The sequence below is a fragment of the Pelecanus crispus genome, chromosome 4, assembly GCF_030463565.1.
Source record: "Pelecanus crispus isolate bPelCri1 chromosome 4, bPelCri1.pri, whole genome shotgun sequence".
Lineage (NCBI taxonomy): Eukaryota > Metazoa > Chordata > Aves > Pelecaniformes > Pelecanidae > Pelecanus > Pelecanus crispus.
This window is the reverse complement of record NC_134646.1, coordinates 28,830,224-28,841,496: the sequence shown is the minus strand read 5'-3', so window position 1 is coordinate 28,841,496 and position 11,273 is coordinate 28,830,224.

The following is an 11,273-nucleotide window of genomic DNA, read 5'->3' as shown; positions in this document are numbered from 1 at the left end:
ATCAAGCTTCTGGCATGCAACTTGTTGAGCCGTCTGTGGGACGAGAAGAAGAAAGTGGCAGTGGAATCAGCATATGCATGACAGCAGTTAGTCTAAGTCAGCCCAACAAAGAGACCTGATGACATTCAAAGCAATAGAAATAAGTGGAAAAGAAAAACACATCCTAACCCAGCACAGTCATCCTAGGATGCAATCTTTCTGATTTTGCCTATTGTTCTATAACATGAACTGGGACAAGACCTAAGCCTTTGGCTGTTTTGTGCAGCAAAGGTATCCATAATTGACATTTTGAAGACATGTTAACAAAGGTCCATCTTGGATATCTTCATAAATCTCATTCTGCATGATGTTGAGTGCTTTAGCCACCCTTGAGTTCATCAGAAATCAAAAATATCCAATGCTGCTTTGGATCAGATGCTCTTAAGAAATGCAACAAGAAAAGCGGAAAATTTGGCTGAAAACAGGTAGCAGTCTGACAAAACTGCTACGTAACAGCTTATTAGTCGTTTCTGACTGCTCCAAGGAAAGTTGGTAGATATTTATTTGGAATGGACACATCTGGAAACAACAGAATCATAAAAAAGGCCAAGAGAAAAATGAAATAATAAAACATTGTGCATACAGTTGTTCAACACAGTTGGGCTCTGTTACAAAATACACTTAATGTTCCCTTTCCTGTAAAAATAAAAATATAGGTGAAAGCAGTTACTTCTGTTCTTTCCCTTCCTGAATACAATAAGTTTATAGTGGAAAACAAATAGCAAAATATTCATTACTTTTTGACTTACAGGTGCAGAAACTCAGCTGTCCAACAATCAAAGCAAATCCTCCTCAAATTCAGGCTCCTTCTTCTGCCCACAAATGAAGATGGTAGTTTAATGTCCATTTTCCCTCTTCATGGGAACTGGACAGTACCCTTCTTTAAAGAAAAAGCTCATACCAAGAGAAACAGAGCAACTAGATTTATGCCTAAATCCTCTGTGACAGACAAGATGGTTTTTTTGTTTGGTTTGGGTTTTGGTTTTTTTTTTTTTACATTTCATTGCTCCTCTAAGAAATTAGGTGGACAGCTTGGAGAGGGGTGTAAAAGACTGTGCTTGGCAGACACAAGGCAAGATTGATGGAAGAAGGCCAGAGGAATTACAAGATGCAGCAGGCCAGAGTTGCAGCAGGAAGGGGACAGAGTCACTTCACTTCCCCCCTTCATATAGGGGACAGAGTCACTGAATTGACGAGGGTAAGGACAAGCCTGCAAAAAAATAGAGCAGGCAGGAGAACTGGGGTGCAGTGGGTGCAGGGGAAATCTTTAAACCTGTCATGCCTCTCCCTATCAATCAGTCTTAATTTACTTTACTCAAAAAGTTAATTAGTCTATTTTTTTTTTTATTGTAGGAAAACCTAGCCTTGAGCTTAAAAGCATTTGAGTCCATTTTATGGAAATCATAGGAGGTCTAAGGCATGCTAATACTGAGCAATCTCTGGCCTCAAAGCCTTTTCTTACAGTTTGCAAGGATAACTTTCTTCGTCAAAGTGAGAGAAAGACTACAATGAGAATACAACTGAGAAGACAATATTTTTCCTTAGTTTTTCCTGAAGTTCACCTTTTCTTTTTTCCTTCCCCCCCCCCTTTTTTTTTTGCCACCTGAAGATATAGATTAATAAAGCTATGGTAACTCCCATGGAACAGATGTCCTTCTACAGCTGAGGAAGTCGGTACAGTACAAAGATACATAATTTTGTCTTCTTATAAGATGGGGGAAAAAAATCATACATCTAGCTTTGTTAGAACAAACAAAAGCAAGTATTTTTATCCCAAAACACATCCCTCAAAGTGTCCAGATTTTCTTCCATGGGTCAGTTTTAACATCGCAACAAGTGATTTTCATCAGAGCAATAAGATTTTTAAAACCTTTTTCCTAAAACGTTTTGTTCTTCCCTTTTCTCCCCCAGAGTTCATAGAATAATTTAGGTTAGAAGGGACCTCTGGAGCTCATCTGATTCATACCCCTGTTCATAGTAGGTTACTCAGGACCTTGTCTGCTTGAGTTTTTAATACCCCCAAGGATGGAGGTTTCACCTCCTCTCTGGGCAAGTTTTTCTAATATTTGAGTACCCTTGCTGTGAATATGTTTTTTTCTAATAACTAACAATTTCATTTGTTGCCACTTGTGTCTGTTGCCTCTTATTTCTTGCATGTACCTCCAAGAAGTGTCTGTCTTTGTCTTCTCTAAACCCTCCCATTAGGTAGCTGTAGACAGACACAAGATCTCCCTTTAGCCTTCTCAAAGGCTGAACAAAGCCAGCCCTCTCACTCTCCTCTTGTGCTTCATGTGCTCCAGTCCTCTGATGATCCTAGTGGCCACTCCCTGGGTTTGCTCCAGTATGTCAATGCATGGCCACACTTGGCTCATGTCCTCCTTGTCTCCTCCTTGTCTCCTAGCAATCCCAGGTCCTTTTTGGCATAGTTGTCACCTAACGCTAAAGCAAAAAAAGGAGTTAATAGTCATAATTTTAAGTAGGCATTCTGACGAAAGATCCTAGTGTTTTACTTTACCAAGGTCTTAGAACTCTATCGGTTCTCTTCCTGAAGAGTTTGGATTTGGTCTTAAATTGTGAAAAGATGATTGGGCAAGTATTCAAAGAGTCTTACAAATACCCTTAGAATATAAAACCTACAATTATAGTGCTCTTGCATGTGTTATTGGGGCTATTCTACCATAACCTTGCATGATGAATAATGAATCAGGTATCTTTACTTCTCAGTCCAATGTCACATCTTAATAATCCAATTTTTATGGAAAAATGAATCAACTCAATGTGAGTAGTAAATAAAAGTAATAATTTCATTTGCTTCATTTCCAAATAAGTTTGGGCTGAAACCAAACTATTTAAACTGTTGTTTAAAAAGGTCAGCTAACCGATATTTATTATAGCCAAGGGACTCTTAGCTTGCATAATATCAAGACACAGGAGGAATTTATAAAGAAACTCTTAAAAGAAAGGTCTTCTGGGGAAAGGATTATGCTGTCCTCATCATACAAGGGGAAGGAAGAGAAAGTCTTTATTATTCATTAAAAGATTTAAGCAGTTTTTACAATGTATTTTTTAAACATTTTAATTGTATGAAATTCCTGCATCAGAGATGTCTACATATGGTGTTTTCTTATTTAATTTTGCATGTCATAGAACAAATAAGTTCTCCCAGAGTTAATTAACAAACAAAACTGTGCTATTTGTAGTAAAACTAGTGGATCCAGGTGGTGTTCATGTAAATCTCTGACCTCCTCCCACAACTGTATCTAGTATTACTTATCAACATTAATCAAATCATCATCCTCAGACCCTGTTCTTGAGGTAAATGACAGTACAGTTTTCTTTCAAGCATGGAAAGAGAATCGAGGAATTCAAAAAGTTTATAAATCTGAAAACAGGACACCAAATGTACTCAGCATTTCTTTTTCATCACAGGATGCCTTATTACCATTATATTTTCTTATCTTGCAATGTTTTTTTTCTTCTGTGATACTGAAAGGCTGTAAGGTCTTTAGCAGACTGCTTCCCAGTTAACTCAAATTCAGAACATTCATTTCAGTAGGCATGTGCAATGTACACCAGCAATAAAACAGCCAATGAGATCTCTATAATTTTACCACCCTCAACAATTCGATGTAATAGCAGCACACTTTGTACCATAAGATTTTAAAATGTTATCTTCAGGTGTTGATTTAAAAGCATGAATAGGTATTATATCCCACACACTCTGAAAGGACTTTCCAGTATATTGAATACAGAGAAGAGGGGTATTAAGCTCATGTACTTCAAAAGTACACAATAGTTTATCTGTATTTTTATATAGATTTTTAGAGAGTTTTTATATAGATTTTCTTTTTTCAGTATTTTTTAATGTAGAGATTTTTAGATGTATCCTAACACTCTACATTTCTAAGATGGCATAGAATATTCTGTTGCAAAACAAGTTTGGTTTTCAGAATTAACAGCATATTTAAACAACTACAGTATTCCATGCAGGACAGTTGATATCAATTTGTGTGCGAGACGACTGTGTAGTAGGCAATGATGTGATACATACATCCATTTGATATGAATATCAATGTGATTTTATACATATTTCATTTTTAGCCAGTTTATAATCCACTCTTCAAATGGCAACCCTGTGATTATGAGTGTGTGTGCCTGTATGCTTGAACACAAATACATACAAAAGCCTTGAAAACCATCTGAAAAATGGCCACCTTCAAACTTGGGTGGTTTTAGAGTGCATGCCCCCCCGCCCCACCGCCTTTCCCCTTTGGGCCTATTAGTAGCACTAATGGCAACATCCAAATCCACACTTCAGAACTCTTCGGATTTTGATAGAGGACAGTAACTGAGGATTTATTTCAAGTACAGTGTTAGGCTAGCAATGGAAATACTTCAATTCTTTGTAAACACTGCTTGCAGTGCAAAAAAAGTTTTTGCTTCCATCAAACAGGAACGGTATTCTGACCATGGCAGGGACAGGAGTTATTTTATTCCCCATCTCTGTCTATATGCACCTACTTTATATTGTTTCAACCCTCTGTGTAACAAACAATAACATCACACCGGCATAATAGAGCACATAGGGCCCAGGATTTTTATATAGAAGTTGTTCACTTTCTACACATTTTCCCACCACCAGATAACAAACTTACCTCAGTAGGGGCTGGAGTGCGTGGTTACAGCAAGCCTAATACTCCAAAAGAACCACAGATGTGCACACTTCACTTGGGTTACTCCTTTTGAAAGAGAAGTAACTTACCATGAGGCTGTAGAAGTAAGAACCTGCACACACAAGCAATTTCCAGAGGGCAGCTTGCTCTCTCTGTGCTAACATCACCGCTTTCCACTACCAGTTTGTGAGTTTGCACCATTGACCTCTGTGAGTGAATCAACGCTTTCCTCTTGAATACACTTTGTATACTACAAGTTGTCATGCAGCAGTTACACTTAAAAACATTAGTAAGAAGAATATGTTAAGAGGAAGAGTCACACTACTTGATATAAAACACTCAAGGATTTTTTTTTTTTTTTCAACCACAATGAAGAACAATTTGCAGTTTATGAGTGAGAATTTTCCAAAAATGAAGAGTTCCAACCCTTTCCCAGCAACAAAAAACACAGCAATCAGGGCTGGCAGCTGGCATGTTAAATTTCAGCTGGGTAAAATTAGAAATGCCTCACATGTGGGAGCTTAGGAATTGAACTTGCCTAGCAAAAATGCAGCAATTCTGTGTACAAACACTTCTGTTTAAGAGGTTTTAAAGTCCCTCACTACCATAGATGTTTATTTCCATCTTTATAAACTACAATGAATTATTTTTTGTTCAAGGCTTGTATTAACATCTGTTACAAGAAAGACTAATTGTCCTAAAGTAACTTTTTTTTTTTCTTTGCAATTACATCTTCTTGTTGCAGAAGGCAGTACCTAGCTCAAACATAGTCTAATACAAAGTGTTAGTAGCAAGACCTGTTAAAGCCTTGGGCTGCAAACTGTGAACTTTCACCTAGATATGCTGATTGTATGCTGAACTCCTACTTAGCTTCATGAAAGAAGGCCCTGAAACCAGTGCAAACCAGAAAGATAAGGTAGCCACAACCATTAACAGAAGCTGTATCCATTAAGATAAGAAAAGGAATGTCTCGCCTGGAGACAGAGAAAAGATCAGATGAGGAACAAGAAGACCCCAGACCCAAATATTGCTATTGGACTGAACCATTGTGTGAGGGGAGGGGAACTTAAATTGTGAGGGTATAATTGCCCAGGGATTTCTTTGTTCAGTGTCCCTCTCCGGAGGCACCCAGCTCGAGCTGTCATTTACCGGTGTGCCACTCAATAAATTCATCCGACATGTGTCATGTCGGAGACTCTGCTTCAGGGAAACCTAGGGCTGAGCCTGAGGGGAGAGAATGTGCCCAAGAGAGAGCAAGGGAGTGTGTGGGGAGTTGAAAGGGGCACCCATCAGCTCAGTGGAGCTGCCTGCTGTGAAGGGACTGCGGTCCCAGCGGTGAAAGCTCCGGTGGTGTGTGAATGCTCGGGCAGCGGCTGCTCCTTTAACATTCTGTTAGGATTAGGTAAATACCTAAACTAGAAGTACCTTCCATCTTCATGCATTTCTTGCTGAAATCAAGGTATGCCTCCCCAGGTACTCTTGTTCATCTGACATTCACAGCAAACGGTTGCTGACACTAGTCACTGGAAATCAGCAAAAAATACGGGTGATCAGCTTTCAAACACAAAGCCAAAGCAGTGTATTAGAACCATCCATACATGTGCATGTCACACTTGCCAAACAGAAATGCATAATGGATAATGCTGGTCAATAATATACACATTTTCAAACTTTTAATAGGCCATTACCAACAATGGTGGGTAAACAAAAATTTGAACTTAACAATAGTGAGCAGCATTGTCTTTTGAAAGAAGTTAGAAGAGCTAAAACACAGCTTAGCAGTTTTAATCATTAAATGAGTTCTCACTAGAATTGCCTGCCTGCCTGCCTGCTGTTTATGATTTCCATATTCCAAGAGATTTTCTGTAATGAAGCCACAAAACCACCAGGCATTTAGCCCTATTGGCTTTTCTGGAGTGCATAGATCCACCAAGCAGCATAATCAGTAAATACGTTGTTCCTCTTTTGACATCATTAGGCTGCTTATGTTCCCCTCAACCTTATAAGGAAGAAGAATTTGGTCACAGCTGAATGCTTCTGCAAGTCACATTCCTTTATCACTGCACTCAGAGTGACATATGCAATCTGGGAACTTCTCATTCAGGACAAATTATAGTACAGATGAATATATTCTGTAGAGGGACATTCCTATGGACCAACTGTATACCTTTGTATAACTCCTCCTCTTACCTACAGTATTTCACCTGCATACTCCTACATCATGCCCAGTTTTGTCTACACTTTTCAAGGGTCTTTTTATGAAAGAAGAGAAAGAGAAACCATCACATGTCTAGGTAATTTGTTCCAACTGGTGATCATGCTTACTACAAAATACATCCTTATTTCTCATTTGAATTTCTTTGACCAGTTTTGAGACACAACTGTGTCTCTCTAGATCAAGGATCTCTGTTCCTCCCCAACTTTAACATAACTTGGGCACTTCTCAGTTTCTTTTTGAATGAATTGAATGAATGATGGAGCATTTCAAATATCTTTCTGTAAAATGTTTTCCAGTTCTAAATTTATTTTGATCTTACTCTGATTTTTTTGGTATTCTTCCCTCCTGTGCTCACCTAAGATAGAATCTGATGCCAATCCTCCTGGTTCTGTAGAACAACAGAATCCCACACCCCCTTCCTACTGCTGCTCCCATTCACTGTTTATAAAAATTAAGAACTGTAGTAGCCATTATAGTCTCACTGCAAATAAAGTCTCAACATTTTTCTCACTACAACACTATAACCCCTTTTAGTGTTTGCACCCTACAGAATTTGCATGCTATATTGGTCTTTCCACTATTTGAACCACAGCCCTTATGAGAAATAAATGATTAACTCACTGGCTCACATGAAAAAAAAAAAAAGCCAAACAAAAAAAACCAGAAAAAAAACCCTTAAGATGAGCCTCAGTGAAGGTTCTTAAAGTTCACTGCTCATCCACTGAGCTTGGTAACTATCAATTATGAAACACTAAGGGCTTTTAAAGGAATCATTTCCTGATCCATATGAATCTTGCATTTTGTCATTGCTCTGCGTAGAAGGAAGGTCGGCTTTATTTTTTTGTTATTAGAAGGTAAAAACCTAAACCAGGGCTATGAAATAAGTTACTAGAGCTCATAGTTTTGCATTACAGTAAGACCACCTTCCAAGGCTCACCTTCTAAGTTATATTTCATTTCTTCTAAGAGACAAAAATTACATTATTTCTTCCAAAGCTCTCCATGCAGCTGGAAATATCTTGATACCATGACCAATCAGAAGACAAACTACAGTAATGGTGTTTAAAAAAGAAACCCAAAACACCACACTGTCTCCAATTCCCTTTCCTATAATTTTTAGCAATAGGAATAGAATTAATATTTCCTAATCAGTTCCGTATTCTGTTGCCTTGAGCAGTACAGGTGCCCAAAATGCCGATGAAACTTAGAGTTCATACATGCTTTCGGAGGTCATGTGTTTTGGGGTTGTTCCTTTTTTCTTCTTTCTAGTAATCTACAAGACTCCTGGCTATAAATTGTTCCTTCTAGCAACCACATGCCATGATTTTGCTGGCTATTTTTATTCATTAATACCAGCTGCTTCACAGTGCCTAGAGGTAACAGAAAAAATATGTATATGTGTTTTAACCATATGGTAAAAACTGATGAAGGCCTTTTATGTAGGATAATCCACATACCCAGGGTAAAATTCACTCTTATGCAAAGACCAGGCTAAAAGGCCTGTTCTCCACCTGAACCCTCGAGGACCCACATCACTTCAAGTTTCTGAGCCAAATCCAAATGTGTACGTTTTCATTGCTCCCATGAAGTCAGCAGAGCAACACCCATTTCCACCAGTGTGGATTTTCTGATCCAGTGGTAAGCAAGCCTTTATTAGCCTTCTGTATAGGGATAGATTTTACCATTGCATTTAGAGCTAGAAAAGCGCAGGCTCCTTTCTAACAACTATTAGTCATGCTACACTTTGGTTCCAAAAGTGCTCTGTTGTTCTGTTCTACTTGCTAAACAAATAAGGTTTTCTCTGAGATTATCTAGTTCCAAATATTAACATATAGACAAAAATTAAAATGGGGATGAGATAGCTGCAAAAATAATGTATTCAAATTACATGTTCTAATTGTATTAAAGTATTAAATTAAATCAAGGACATTAAGTGCTAGCACATAATCAAGTGTAGAAGGCTTTACTTTGGCAAATACTAACTTTGTGCACAATAACAAGTTTCGTACCTCTTAACCACAATAGTCCTGAACACAGCATCATAGGACACATCAGAACAAAATAAAAGAAGATCAAAATAGAGAGGGAAATGCAGTTGACAGAAGAGTAACAACAGAAGAAGGTGAAAAAGAGTAATGGATGGATTTATCCAGGGGTACTATTAGGATCCCAAGCTAAACTAATTCCAGGAAACTATCTTGATTTCTTTTTCCCAAGGTTACAGACTATTCTACTTGACCCTTTTCTTTCCAGGATGATCTGCCAATTCTATTAATGGGTTATTTTTAATTCATTACATTTCTGTTACATAGCAATAGAACAGGGGTTTTTTTGTATGCACAAATGCATTCATTTGTGAATTTTCTTTCATATCAGTCTCTCATTTTCTCCTTTACTACTATTTTCAGGTATGAAACATTTTCTCATTAACATAGCCAGCGTATTCCCTGGCATAAGAGAAAAGGACAATCAAGTCCTATGAAATCTTGAGCATTCATTTGTGGTGCAACTTAATTAAAAAACTGGACATGGAGAAAAATACCCTTGTATCAACAGGGACAAAATGTTTTCAAGATTTGCCATTGGCTTAAATAGAAAAAAATTCCTAAGCCTGGGACAAAGTTATGCCTACTTGGAAAGTTAATTCTCACAGAACTCCTCAGTGTTATAGAGTAACACTATCTCTTAAAATGACACCAAACTGAATTTTATGAAGTGATTAAATGAAACTTAACAGTGGACTTTTTCCTTACTATACTGTCCGTGAATATCAACCTAATTCAAATCACGATTTTTCTGTTCTATGTATTACAAAAGAAAAAAATGTTAAGAGCTTTGCTTGAATCTAAAATGGCCTTTATGAAATCCTGAACAGTAGTAAAAACTAATAGCAGTGAAAATCTCTTTACCTTTGGCTTAACAGGAAAACTTTTCTCAGTGACATTAACCATTCTTTCTTTGTCATGGTACAAGCACCCTTAAGATAAAACAAAGTATTGTAAAACCACACTGAATGTGCTTCTCTGAGTAGGGAGGACACCATCTTGAATTCTAAAAAGCTTTCCTTACATGTTGTATGTTGACTTTGTTCTCTAATGACAATATTAAGAGGCCAAGGAGGTTTCTCTAGATAACTCGGACAACTGAAGTAAGTAACCTGAAAGTGCTTAAAATAATATTCTGTATACTCCCTTAATCTCCAAGAAACATTCGAACAATGAAAAAGATACCGTTTGCTCTTCCTCACTGATTTTCATACTACTGACTTTCAAAACACAAGGCTTGGTTGTATAGCATGTATCTTTTTCCCAACTGCCAGCAGAGCAAGAATGACAGGATCTGAAAAATCATGTTGTATTATTTCTGCCAGAGGCTTTGCATCTGTCCTCTGCACAAAATAACCAGACTAACCAATCACTTGGCTGATTAAGCAATATGGCATCCAGCTCATTCTTCCTTATCTGTATTAGCCTGCAATGCCAACAGGGATAATCATGTGGCTTTGTCACTGAAGAAAACAGATGAAACTCAATAGAAACATATGTTGTGGTTAAGATACTTTCTCTCTTTTCATGTATCTCTCTCTATATATATCTATACATGTATATACAAACACTTATGAGTACCTTAGTATCTCTTGAATGTGAACAACATTGAAGAAAAAAAATATGCCTCCCAATTGTTACTTCATTATCAAAAAAATCTTTATATTACAGGCAAAGGTATTTTTTAAAAAAAGCTCTCTTGTAGTTCTCATTATGTGATTCCTACTAAATAACACTTAGCACTAGAGCTCTACAGAACTAATTCTGCAAGCCAGAAAGGATCAGTAACAAACTCACCTCTTGGTCATAAGTTAGGATAAAACTCATCTAGTAACACGATTTCACTGTACTGAGTACACCTTGCTCACCCATCAGGCAACTTGTCCTGTGGAAACAGGCTAGGATTTCTAGTGCACATTCCCAGTAAATAAAAAAATCATCACAATACGAAAAATGAATGTAAATTTAGTTTGAAAAAAAAATGTTGCTTCTAACGATGGCTGAAGATTCATGTCTGGTTTTAATGTTAATTGAACTGATTAAGCCACAAGTAAAACAGTTTGGTTTATGGGTGATAAGTACCATTTAGCATAAATCCAGAGAACCCAAAAAAACAAGTGTGATAGAAGTCAGATTTGGCACATTCTTCTGAGAAACAATGAAAAGCCCTACCAAACAGTAGAAAGATGAATCTAGCCTAATTTTATGCCCCTCACACTCTGATGAATAAGAATTCTTTAAGATGAAATAGAAGCCTATAAAACTACATACCTCAAACAAAAATGCAAATAGTTTTGCT